Source organism: Phyllostomus discolor, chromosome X (genome assembly GCF_004126475.2).
Source record: "Phyllostomus discolor isolate MPI-MPIP mPhyDis1 chromosome X, mPhyDis1.pri.v3, whole genome shotgun sequence".
Lineage (NCBI taxonomy): Eukaryota > Metazoa > Chordata > Mammalia > Chiroptera > Phyllostomidae > Phyllostomus > Phyllostomus discolor.
Window position 1 is genome coordinate 11,657,501 of NC_050198.1, and position 14,151 is coordinate 11,671,651.

At 39.5% G+C, this 14,151-nt stretch overlaps 1 protein-coding gene across 3 annotated transcripts in view; it reads left to right on the top strand.

Annotated features, from left to right (window-relative positions):
• The window catches only part of POLA1 (DNA polymerase alpha 1, catalytic subunit), a 295,823-nt gene that overhangs the window by 228,769 nt on the left and 52,903 nt on the right, over positions 1-14,151 (top strand). The gene's annotated exons all lie outside the window — the stretch shown is intronic.

The following is a 14,151-nucleotide window of genomic DNA, read 5'->3' on the forward strand; positions in this document are numbered from 1 at the left end:
CTGAAAGTCACATTGACAACTTTTCTATTACCTGTAAAATATAAACAAAGGCAAATTTATGCATTTTTCTTATTAGTTACCTACAGAGTGTTTACATTGTTTGTCAGGGAATATGAATTCAGCGTGTCGTTGGTCAGTATTATGGGTGGAGGCAACCTCGAGAGTATATAGAAACCTACAAATATTGCTGGATTTCCTTACGTAAGAATCTCCATGCTGCTCTTGATTTGGTCTTAATGGTTTGCAGTTCTCATCATAACTGACTTCCGTTTTCCCATCTACAAGATGGGCTAGAAAAATTTTTTTTTTAATGCCTTGACTTACGTGGTTTTGCTGTCCTTGAATATAAAACACTTTGTGACTGATGGGGTAGTTGGTTCTGATATTAGTGTCTTGTCTTTAGATGTTCAACAAGATCTCGGACTGTCTCCACAACATATTTTCAGTGAATGAGTAAAATTTATATAGAGAAAAAATTCTTTCTGTCCATTAATAACTAGGTTTTCCAACTTCCATTCATGGCTGGTGTCTAGCGCGTGTTTACTTGCAGTATTATTAATAGCTCTTTCTCTTTTCCCCAAGGACGTTTCCTTAAGGCATTATGAGCCAAGAGAATTAAGTACGGATTCTGTGATGAGTCCATTGTCTATTTCTGCCAGGTTTGTTACCTCTTTCTGAGTGTCGGTATAGTAGAACTTGTTCCCCCTTTGCTTCTTGCTGAATCTAGCCATCCCAGATTGTTCCGTAGATGTTCTCAGACTCTGCAGGGCTAGACTCCTCTTCCAGACATCTCTCAAACTCTTACCTGAGGGTCTGAATCAGTCTCACGATCAGCAGTTCTCAAAAGTCTGGTGACTCTTGGAGCCATGTAGGAGTGACCTGGAAAGTCACTGGAGACTTGCCCTAGGTTTTTAGAGAACATTAACAAGTGTGCGTTTCTGTCCCAGAAAATACGAGGGGATAGAGCAGGCACATGGAAACTTCTTGCTTGGCCAAAGGGGATACTTGGTGACAGAATCTGTGTACTCAGGTGATTTACTGTAGTTCCATTTCACATGTTTCAGAATCGGGATCCTTTTTTTGTTATGTGCTTCTGATAAATACACTATCCAGGAGTTTAGGGCCAAAATGGCACTAAGTGAATTATCGATGGGTTCTTTTACATGTCAGAAGTCTGAAGAAAATACAGCAAGAGAAGGGTACAAAATGTATGTCTGTTAGAAGGAACTCCACTTAATGTTCCACAGCTTTGTATTTTATTTATGGAATTTTAATTATTGGAGCTATTTTCTCTCTGAGCTTACTTCTGCTTATTTATTATTCCTAAATTGCAGGAATGAGTGAATTAGCTGAAATTTCCTTGTTTGGGGTATTTTCAGATCACTCAGTAATGCTTAGTGGTGTTAGGGTATTTGTTAATGGTTGGGTGTAAACTAGATCGCTGGGTCACGCTTACCTGTGGTCCTACCGAGTGACATCTGAAAAGCTCTCTCTTCAGAGCCACCTGGGGGCATGTAAAAACCTAAATCCATGGATGCCACACCCAGAGATTCTAATTTGGGTATGAGGTGGAGTTTAAGAAGTTCAGCTTTTTGGAAAGTCACCCAGACAGTTCTGACGTAGAGCCAGGTCTGAGAAGGCCTGTCCTGGGCACTCCTGAACCCATCAGTTAGATGGTTTCTAAGTACAAGAGAACTGAACACAGGTTGCAGTCCACTGGGAACAATTGGATACCAAGAATACTCTTAGAGTCATTAGGCGAACAATGACAGTGAAAACTTCCATAAATGTAAATTAATTTAATGTGCATAAAAATCACTCCTCACTTTATAAGCTGGAGTGAAATTGCTCTCTTCTGACTTGCTGTTCAAGGGCGACTTGCTATAAAAAATGAATCGAAAATCTGTGAGATCCAGAGGGCAAGTCTATTCCATTCGGGCCAAAGCCAGAACACCCGTAGATGTTAACATCAAAAGTCCTGTGCAAAATGACAGTCGTTCCACATGGCCGTATTACTGAGAATGGAATCTTAGTATCGTCTGTCAGCGGTGCCCTGGAACTGGCGCAGGGACCGTTTACCGTAGACTCTCCTTCACTGTCAGTACCGAGCAGCGTTCCCTTCACTGAGATTGTTTTACCGTTTCCATTCTAAAGCCCATATTTTAGGGTCGTAACTGGGCGGTGGTTTTAATTTTTCTTTGAAACTTGGCAGTTTGACTTGGAAAAAACACATACAAATTATTTGAGAGAGGTTTATTTATTGTTACGGTATAAAATAGCGCTTGTCAAAGCTTTTTCCTGTGCCTTGCTTTCAAACGAAAGTTAACAGGCCATTAGTCCATAATGTGAATTAACCCAATTTGGTATTTTTCCCTTCCCTTTGAAACGGTAAAGGACTGTTACTCACTTTGGCGAAGTGTTGACTGCCTGCTCACTGTAACTACATAATATTTTTAAAATCTTATTTCTGTGTGACCTTTGCATTGTTATTTTAAGTGCTCCAGAATATAACAAGAAGGCATAATAGATCGAGAGGAAGTTTTAGAGGAATATGGTGGCAATGTATGAAGTAAAGACCCATTTCCACAATGGCGGCACATTACGGTCCCATGTGACTGCCTCATCGCATGGGGCCTTGGCCTAAGTAGGGATAAGTGAACAGTTTGGGGAGGACTTGAATCACTTCAAGACTTTGCCCAGTTGTCTCAGTTAAGTCCGCTTTTAAAATGCGGGAGGAAAAAGGAATTTTTTCTCAGCAGAGCCTTGTTTACTTATTTGGCAACAGGAAAAAACAATACATCGTATATTTCCTATTATGTGTTCAGGGCCAGCCCAGATGTCAGAGGAACAAAGGTGGCCAATGCTCCCTGTGCTGGAGGAGCTTCAAGTCCATTGGGGACAGTCAGGTTCAGCAACAGCTAAGTGTGATAAACCACCAATGTGGTCAAATGTTTTTGGAAGCAAAGAGAGGGAGCCACTGGCCCTGGCCGGGCAGCCCAGTTGGTTAGAGGGTAGTCCCAAAATGCCAAGGTTGCGGGTTTGATCTTTCTTTGATCGGGACACATACGGGAATCAACCAATGAATGCATGAATAAGTGGAACAACAAACTGATGTTTTCCTCTCTCCCCCCTTCCCTCCCTCCCTCTCCCCTTCTCCCTCTCCCTCTCTCTAAAATCAATAATAAAAAAAGAGAGGGAGCCACTAATTGCCTTTTTAAATAGACGTTATTGTTAGAGCAGCTTTAGGTTCATAGCAAAATTAAACGGAAGATACAAAGGTTTCCCATGCCCCCTTGCCCCCACATATACACAGCCTCCCTCATTATCAACGTCCCCCTCAAGTGGGACATTTGTTACAGTTGATGAACCTGCATTGACACATTATCACCCACAGTCCATAGTTTCCTTAGGGGTCATTCTCGGTATTGGCCATTCTGTGAATTTGGCCAAATGTATAATGACATATATCACCATTATAGTGTCATAAAGAATAGTTTCACTGCCCTAAAACTCATCTGTGCTCCTCTTACTCATCCTCCCTTCCCCCATCCCCTAACAACCATTTATCTTTTTACTCTCCCCACAGTTTTGCCTTTTCCAAAATGTTGTGTGCAATTGACCCAGGAATGACAACATGGGTTAGGGGTGCTGAGCCCCACACCTCCCGCCTCCGTGCAGTTGAATATCTACATATAACTTCTTACATCCCCAAGACTTAACTCGTAGTTGCCTAGTGTTGACTAGAAGCCTACCACTAACAGAAACAGTCAATTAACACATATTTTGTGCATTTCAAACCCGTGTTGTTCAAGGGTCAGCTGTAGTTAGAATCAGACAGTATGTAGCCCTTTCACATTGGCTTCTTTTACTTAGTAAGATGCATTTTAAGTTTCCTCTGTGTCTTTTCATGGCTTGATAACTCATTTCCCTTTAGCACTGAATACTATTCTATTGTCTGGGTGTACCACAGTTTATCCATTCACCTGCTAAAGGACATTTTGGTCCTTTCCAAGCTTTGGCAGTTATTAATAAAGCAGTGATAAATATCTGTGTGCAGGTTTTTGTATGGACATAAATTTTCAACTTCTTTGGGTAAATACCAAGGAGAGTGATTGCTGCATCTTATGGTAAGTGTATGTTAAGTTTTGTACGAAACTGCCAAACTGGCTTCCAAAGTGGCCATACCACTTTGCATTCCCATTGGCAGGGGCCAAGAGTTCCTGTTGCTCCACAGCCTCGCTAGTGTTTGGAGTTGTCAGTGTTCCAGGTTTTGGCCCTTCTGATGGGGGCGTAGTGATATCTCGCTGTTGCTGTGCCTTGCATTTCCCTGATGGCATATGATACAGAGCATCTTTTCATAGGATTATTTGCCATCTGTATATCTTCTCTGGTGAGGTGCTTTTGCCCCCCCCCCCCTTTTTTTAATCAACTTGTTTGTGTTCTTACTGTTGGGTTTTAACAGTTCTTTGTATGTTTTGGATAACAGCCCTTTATTATTATGACACTGAGTGTGAACCATTGATGTCTTTTGCAAATATCTTCCCCCACCTTGTGGCTTACCTTTTTATTCTGTGAATGCTAATTGCCATTTCACTTTGGTGTTTGAACTTTCCTTATTCCTAAAAAAGCAAAACAAAAATAACACTTTTTTTTTTCTGTTCCCATTCTCTTACCAGCTGCTCATCTCCTCTTATTCTTTGCCATCTATTTGTAGTAAGATAGTATATGGCAGCCATAACAGTACCACAGACCGGGTAGCTCAGCCAACAGAAATGTATTCTCTGACAGTTCTGGAGGCCAGCAGCCTCAGATCAAGGTGTCGGCAGGTTTGGTTTCTTCTGAGGCCCCTCTCCTTGGCTTGTAAATGGGCCATCTCGTCCATCTTCATGTGGTCTTCCCTCTGTGTGTGTGTCCTAATCTTTTCCTACAAGGACAGCAGCCCTGCTGGTTTAGGTTCCACCCTTGCGACCTCATTTTAACTTAATTCCCTCTTTAAAGGCCCAATCTCCAAATATAGTCACAGTCTGAGGTACTATGGGTTAGGAATTCACCCCTCCCCCATTCAATATGAATTGGTGGAGGAACACAATTCAGCCCCTAACAGATGGCTTTGTGGGTTTTTCTATAACCCCCTTTGAACATGTTGCGTTTGTCTCTGCCAGAATTGAAACACCAGGATTTAGAGCTCTGTGTTGAAGAAAGGAATCAGAGCTACAGGATAAAGGTTAGCGAAAACACGGTGCTTTAACCTTGGCCAGACGAAAAGCATCTGTTAGGAAGCTCAGTTTCTCAATGGAGTCCCTTTAGGCCTAGAAGGACTATTTTTCAGGTCAGCCCTGTTTCTTGCAAAGGGATGCGGGCAGCCTAGAAGGCCCAGCCTACTGAGCAGCACCCGTGAAGTTGCTCTGCTCCTCGCCCCTCTCAGCCAGAAATTTCAGAGCCACCTCCACTTTTGAGCTTTGTTCCTACCTGCTTGCTGTTCCTGTTTCTTCTTAAACTTTTCCATTCCTTGCTCTTCTGTCTTTCCTCTATGCTCATGGTAACATCTATAGGCCCTTGTTTTCATTCCTGTCACCCAGAACTGGGCTACCCCTTTGTAAGGTACTTTATAGTTCTTCTCATCCTTTCAGATGTCTAGCACAGGCCCTCGCAACAGCCTTGTGAGGTAGCAATGGATTGTGCCCCATTGTGTTGGTGAAGAAATTGAGTTATATAAAAGAAGCTTCTCAGCATCCCCATAGCATTGTGTGAGTACTGTTCTCGCAGGGCTTAACCTGAGCTGTTGTGACTTTCTCCTCCGCTGAGTTCATTGAGGCAGAGGGTTGCGTCTTGTTTATCTGTGCTTTGCCCATTGGAGCCAGTTCACTAAATTTTGTTGAAAGAATTCTTAGTGGAAAATAAGTCCACACAAGTGACTTCAAGGATTTGGGAGGGATTGGTTCTGCGAAGCAGTTCTGTCCATGAATGGAGGGCAGTGTGCAGTAAAATTCTAGAACCTCCTACATTGCTTGGCTTGACCCAAGTGTGCCATAAATTAATACCACTCAAGTTCTTGGACATTTTCAGGTTTTGATATCTGTCATTTCAACTCTTTGCGAGTGATACTAAGACAAGTGACATAGTGTCTCTCATTTTGCTGGTGCCGAATTTGAATTGAATCCAAAGAATGTCCACTTAACTAGTCAGTGAGCCCAGCTGACTGCCCCTCACGCACGCAGATACAGGGTCCTGTTTTCTGCTGACCATCAGCTAAATAGTCCACTCATCAAGTGGTAGTAATTGTTTGCTTTGTGGAAAATGGGGACCTAAAGGAGGGACAACTAGTACTGCAAAGCAAAGAAATCTTTAAGAAGTGGTTATTTTTTTTTTTGCTAGAAAATAAGAGTTTTATGGAAGAAATTACTCTGTAGTGTATATGGATATTTGGAGCTTTCTAAGAGTCTCAAGACAGGTGCTTTTCAGCGTTAAGTATTTCTGCTTTTATTCCCTGAACCGCGGACACGAAAGCAGGCGAGTTTATCGCCGCTGAAAGTAGTACTGAAGGAAACGTAGCAGAGAGCCCCTGGAGTCCTTTCAGATCCAGCTGACGTTCTTAGAATTTACTTTGTTAAAACCTCCCAAGGCGTTAAAAAGAAGGCTGTGTCGGAGCCTATCTGGTCCCGTTCTTCTTTTATCCCTTTTTGAAGCCCATGGGTGACTTTTTTGAAAAAATTATTGGATATTAGAAATGAGCCTTTTCTCTGTTTTTAAATAACTGGTAACAGGTAACACACACACACACACACAATAATTCACGCCTATCAGATACATATAAAAATGAAGGGAGAAATCCACTAAGCACCAAATCATGCTTAAAATTTTATTTCTTCCTAATTGTGAAAAAATTGCTTTAGAGAAATATATTTTGAAATGGGTAACAAAACTGTTTTTTCTTTCTCTCATTTTCTTTCAAATAAAAACAATCTGAGACTTGTTTTAATTTATTCCTTTGATTAAGTGAATTTTTAGCATAGGAAACAAGAAATTGGGACAACTGTAATAGAATAACAATAAAAAATAACTTAGTAGAGCATAGCTAGGTATCTGTTTATGATTAGGAAGTGATTGTGGAAACAGAATTTTGATAACACAAAAAATGGCTCACATAATCCCGAGCTTCTGGGGCTTTTTGTTGTTAATGTTATTGTTAGATATTGTATAGTTTCAGTCTTTTTAAAAAAGATTTTATTTATTTTTTTTTTAGAGAGAAGGGAAAGGAGGGGAAAAGAGGGGGAGGGAAGCATCAATGTGTGGTTGACTCTAGCACACACCCTACTGGCCCGCATCCCAGGCATGTGCCCTGACTGGGAATTGAACTGGTGACGTTTTGGCTCACAGGCCCACGCTCAATCCACTGAGTCACACCAGCCAGGGCCTTATAGTTTCAGTCTTTAATGACTTAAAGAAATACAATGTAATGTTAAAGTCCAAAACTAAGTAATTATTATGATTCAAATTGGTAGTTTATATGCAAGGTGGAAAAATTAGTTAGAAACACTATAATTATTTACATTTGTTATCTCTGCATGGATTATAATTTTTATTTTCTCCTTTATACTTGTATATACTATCAAAGTTATCGAATCTGAGCATATACTGCTTTTACAACAAGAAATTATAAGCACTGAAAATTTACAAAGAAATATTCTACTCAACGTGCAATAATTCTTTAAATAGCTTAGCATTTAAGGGAGAAAATCACATACAGATGACCCCAAACCAGGTGTTTTTCTCCGTGTCTTCTTTTTTTCCAAGACAAACTAAAGAACTCGTTACTCAGTGTGTGATCAGTATACCAGCAGCCTAGGCATCACCTGGGAATTTGTTAGAAATGCAAAATAGCAGGCCCTCCCCACAGCCACTGCATCAGCATCTGCATTTTAAACAAGAACCTCAGGTGATTCCTAGACATGGAAAGTTTGCCAAACACTGATCCAAGGCACTCTCCCTTAATATCTAAGGCCCACCTTCCATTTCATTTATTCATTGATCAGATGCATTGTATTGACAAAACTGTAAAAAGACAAATGTGCAGACTATAGAAGGCCTCCCCAGATTTAGCGTTGGTATGACAACCTAGTCTTTTGAAGTATATTCTGAAATTAAGCTTAAGAATGTAATGGCCTAACTAGGGCAGGAACAAGGCAGTGGGGGGGTGGGGGGGTGGCAAGAAAGCACGAGTTCTTCCAGTTTGTTTCTTCCTAACTAGAAGGAACAAGGGAGAAGTACATGAGGGTATTTCTACACCCACTTCATGTGAGGGCCATGTTCCGTGTGCCCTGGGTAAAGTTTCACTCAGTCACCACGTTCTGGGCCTCATTATAACATTGCTTCAGCTCATTTGTGAAGCTTTCAAGACATTGACCTAAATTTTGTTGGAAATGAAAACAAGATTCTGTTTCTTATTTTGCTACTAAGAAGTTTCCTTTGGAATTTACTTTTCCTGCTGTTGCTGACTTTTCTGTTCTATTTTTATGCTCAGAACAAGAGTAATAAAGTTGATGTTCTCCAGTGGCAACATGGAGCCTCTTCATGCGGCTTTGTTTTTACCTGTCTGAATACCTCCACTTTTGTTTTTGTGTTGTGTTTTCACTACAGAGGGCTTTACATTGCGACAGAAGAGAAACACCAGTTTTCAGGAAAATGTCACTATAGTTGCTTTGTCCATAGCGGAGGTGTGTTGGCTTTATGCCTTTTCTGTCATCCTCTTTAGGATAGCTGAAGTAGTATGTGAAAGGTGCCATCTGTTTGGGCAGCAAACTTGGGATTCTAATCATTGCCTCTCTTTAAGCCCATTTCTGTAAATATGCACTCAACTTTTGCACTTCAGTGGTCTTATAGGCATGCCATGACAACAGATGTGTTATTAAGTTTTATAAACTCTTTTCCTGTTTTGTCTTTTAAGTGGCAGGTTCCTTGTCTCCTTTGTAGTGACAAGTACAGCGACACAACAAGGACACTGGTGGCGCAGTGTCCAGGTGATAATGCTACGGTTGGTGGGCTTCATCTGCAAAACATTTTGTCATTTTCTGAGTGTACAGAGTTGTGAAAACCTGATAAGATTTTTTTCCCCATGTACTTTTAAAGAATATACTTCAATCACCGGTGAGGGAAAAATATTAAGCAATTTTCAAGCAGTTAGACCATAATGTGAGCTAATCACTTTATTTTGAAGAAAAGTATTTTTTAAACAGTTGAGCTAGTGAATTTACTTTTAAAATGTATTGTGCTTACACAGTACATGGTTTTATTTCCATGATGTTTTTTACTACATAATTATACATCTTAATTACGTAATTACTATCATAATTATTATGTAATTGCATGTACTTCCACTAATTACAAAATCAGGAAGTGTAATTATCTAGTAAAAACTTTATGAAATTTCATGCACTAAAATTACTTAAAAGGCTATTCCAGTGGTCTACTGGAGGCTTTCCATGGTTAGCCTTAGTCCTGACTTTAGTTTAGAACTTGAACCCAGAGGGCCAGAATAAGTACAACAACCATAAACAGACCGACACTAAATTGAGTGTTGTGATATAGGTAAGTTGGCCCTTGTTGCTTATGAATTAAAGGCAGGAAGCACTTGAATTGTTTTGTGATTATGGAGTTGTGATGAGAATAATATGTTTGATGTGTAGGTATCAGAAAAACTTTCAATGGAAAAGGCAGTTCTTGCTTAGGAAAAACTTGATTACTAGAATTGACAATCAAGGCATTTAGGTTTCAAAACAGCCAGGCCTTCTGTAGTTCTATAATGTGAATAGCTGATTTAGCTATCTCTGCCTTTAAAAGCAAAATAATAATATTATTTAAAATTCTGTTTCCTTAGGTTGAAAAGGGCGTTTTTTCCAGTTTGTGTTCATATTTACTAAAATAGGAGCAAATGTATCAAAAGAGCATAATCTTTTTCTGCTGCTACTTGATGCTCCTTGTTGCCAGAAGCAGCTTTTGAGACATAAACATACATGCACAAACATGTAACATCAGACCCTAAATAAAGACAGAAGGTTTAATTCAATAAAGCTATGGTTCCTTTACCATTCAAAACGACATACAAATTGCACAGTAAAACAATAGTCATGACAGCAAATTAGATATGACATCTAAATTACACTACAAAGAGAAATACCAGAACCAGTTTTGGGCTGCAGGAGTCTATTTTAGCCCCGGTTTAAAACCCAGTCTAGAGAATGCTTTATTGTCTAAGTAGGGTAATGTTGTATAAGACTAATTGCAGAGGTTGGTTGAATTAATTGCAGATTAATTAGGAGGAAAGGGTTTATAATATTCATGACAGTGAAGAGAGACAGTCCTTTAAGTATCGTCATAGAATGTACTATGTTTTAGGAATGTTAACATCGATATTTGTATAAATATATAATGATCCATCTTAACATGACCTAAATAAAGGGTTAGATAAAGTTTTACTAAATGCTCTTCCCCTCACATCTAGTGCTTGTCACTAGAAACATATTGAATCAGCTACTTAACATGTATACCGGTCACGCCTTTAAAAAATGCAGCCTTAAACATTAGAAGGTGTGTAGTCCTAGGAGCAGATGACATTCCATAAGAAACACTCTTTGTGGCTTTATCACTTACTGACTTTGTGACTTTTTTTAATTGTTTGATTATGAATAAATGTGACTTTTTAAAAGTTCATGAAAGATATGAAAACCCAACCCCACTCGCCTCAAGCAAATTAGAGGATTTATAGTCATCTAGAATTGTTTCATGCGCTCAGGGATATTTGGGATTGAAACAGATGTAGTCTGACCCTAGTATTTTTGTGTAGTGCTTTGAGGTTATTCTTAAATCGCGTATCCTTTTCCTCTTGGGAACCTTTGGTCTTTGCTCATTTATTTAGCCCAGAATTTGTCTCCATCATTTCTTTTTCTTTTTTCAAAGATTTTATTTATTTACTTTTTAGGGGGAGGGGTAGGGAGGGAGAAAGAGAGGAAGAAAAACATCAACGTGTGGTTGCCTCTTGCACGCCTCCAACTGGGGCCCCTGGTCCGCAACCCAGGCATGTGCCCTGACTGGGAATCGAACTGGTGACACTTTAGTTTACAGGCCAGCACTCAGTCCACTGACCCACACCAGCCAGGGCTGTCTCCATAATTTTTTACTTGCCTTTACTCTGTTGTGATAACATTTCTTGTCAGAAGTGTTTGTGTTCCCTGAAACAGCACTCACCTCTCATATGTGTTCTTAATGTTTTGTTTTTGTTTTTTTGCCAGTTGCATGGCCATATCAGAATAGCCTTTAATGGTGAAAAGTTAAGTGTTTCTGCTTATTCCTCACCTTTTGAATTATAGTACAGGTTTAATTTTTTGAATGGACTTAATGTTTACAGTGACTGGGTTTTTGTTCTGTTTTGCTTTTTTTCTTGCTTTTCATATAAATTAGCACATGTTTTCATTATCCTCTATAATTATTTAAATTTTTTAAAATTATGTAAGGGATTGTGTCCTTGTGATATCTCCAGTTACCCAGCAGCCCCAGGCCCAGATCTGGTGTTGATTTGCATGTGATTAGCCAGTGCCCATTTATTATTTTATGCCGTACTATCATGCCCATATAATAATTGGCCCCCCCATATACAAAGAACAGTCATCATTGATTTCACTCATTCTTAGAATAGTTCGTCCTCTAGTTGTCATAAATTTATTCAGATCCATTAGCATTCTCCTACCTTGTGGCCAACAGGACGGCAACTACGCTGAATTAGTAGCCTGTCATTGAGTTCAATTGAATTAACGTTGATTGCATTCTCTCCATTAAAGCCCCTGGGAAACCTTTATCCCCTTGGTCTGTGAGCTCTGCTCGCGTTAGCACCATCCCTTAAAGCTTAAGGCTTAAACCAGCTGTGCTCACAAAAAGATAGGTTTGCTGGCTATTTGGACATCAATGTACTTTTCTTGTTTTAAGAAATTATCATACAACCAAAATTACAAATAGAATAAAAAAACCAGGTCTGTGTAAGTCCGATTTTCTGTTTCTCCCTTCTCCACATCTCACCCCACAAAATTCCTTCAGCCAGTGTTTGTTGAGTAATATGCAAAGGACACAAGTATAAGCAAGACCTGGCTTTAGAGGTAATATTTCTGATTGTTTTCCTATTCATGCATTCACCTCTAAGCACCTACTGTTTGTCGGACTTTACTCTTTGTGGAAAACGTCCACATCCATTATCTTTGACTTTTCCCGTTGGATAAGGGCAGTTGACATTTCTCAGATGAAAAAACAACCTCAAAGAGATGAAATGACCCTCCCGAGGTAACAAAGCTGGGGGGTGGGAGAGCCCAGCATTCTTTCTTTGTCACAGCCACCCTGTTCTTAATCTAGTGGGAAAGCGTCAACCTGAGGGAAATCAGTTTCATACACGGGAAGGGTGTGAAGTGCTGTGGGGTTTCCATGGATAGCTGAGGGAGGGAGTCCTGGTGCAGATGGAATCTCAGACCTTGAAGAGTGAATGAGATTTTAATAGGCACAGATGCACTCCTGTAGTTTGAGAGTAAGATTTGTCTTTCTCGCTATTCTTGAAGTGCTCGATTCCTTATCTAGGTTTTATAAATCAAAAGAACCTCCTTTGACAAATGCATGATGATTTTAAATAATATCTGAATTGAAGGTTTAATCAAAAAGCGCTTATTAAGAGTCTGGCCTTTGTGAAACTTTAAAACCAAGACTGAAACTGGAAGGTTCTTCTCTCTTCACTGCACACTGTAACCACTGGTGGTACTTTGAAAGAAGTTGACTCCTTCCTGCAGGATACATCTGTCAGAAGTGTATCAAAGTGTTTTCCTATCTTAAATAATTTAACTCAGCACATGATAATGTAAGTATTTTGACATGAAAATGTTACATACTGTGATTTATCCACTTATCTTAAAACAGAAGTCTTTAACTTTAAAAGAAAGAAGTATGGTAAGACAAAACAAACAGAAATAGGAATTAAAAAGAAATCAATGACAGACCGAATGGGTTTTATTTAGAAGATAAAAATGAAGTCCTACTAGCATTATGACCATAGAATGTAAAAATATTTTACTTGAAACATGATTCGTTTCTTTTTTACTCTCATCATGCTGAATGTTTAGAATGTAGGACCTACTTATAAATGAAAATTTGGGCTGCTAAAGTAATTCTCATGTTTTGTTGATATAGTATATATTATCTTACCAAAAATGTAGATGCTGAAAAGTCAGTAAAATGCAAGATAAAAGAGAGCCTGAACCTGAGCCCATCTTCAGGGAATTATTCTGTAGAGCACACTCTGGTCGCTCTTCAAAGGCTTTATCACTTTTAACAAATGTGCCACCGTAAATTTATTAGTATGCTACAAAGAAATTTTCTAAATAATTAAGACTAAACTACACTTGTCAAAATAAATGAATGAAATACAATTTTGAATCATCCTTCTTCACTTACTGCTCATTTGCATAATTCAGTAACTTACACGGGAGTCTTTCAGTTATTGGTGAGAATTAGCAAGGTTCTGCTATTCCTTGTCGCACGGGCAGGAATTATGCTACCGTGTAATTAGCTATTCCAGACATGGACTGACGGGAAACACCAAAGAGCACAGCAAAATCTAAAGAGACAAGGCAGGGGATCTCAAGACAAGAGACAATCAAAGACACCCAACAAACTCAAACTGGTAGACCACAGGGAATTTTGAATGAAGCCTCTTAATTTATTTTGAGAATAAGAAATCAGTAGCATGAGAGAAATCTCAACAAGATTAGCTGACTAAGCCTACTTTAAAAAAATATCTCTATAGTGCATGGTGCGCCAGGTTAACCACTCCTGTTTGTTAGTCTGTATACAGCTCAACAAATAGCTGGCAGAGCTTTTCATGGGCATATAGTGGCTTTCCATTCAGGTTTTCACTCTTTGAAGGAGGTCGTTTATATCAATGAGATCTGTAGATGCAAATTGCTCTCCCTATATGTGAGGGGTCACTCCTTTCACATCAGACTTGCTCATCTCTTTTATAGAGGTTTTGTTATTTTTCTGCTGCTCCCAAAGGAATGATGGGAATCACACCCCCTCCAACCCCCCCCCCCCCCCATCTAACTTAGCCTCCAGATCTTTTCCCGG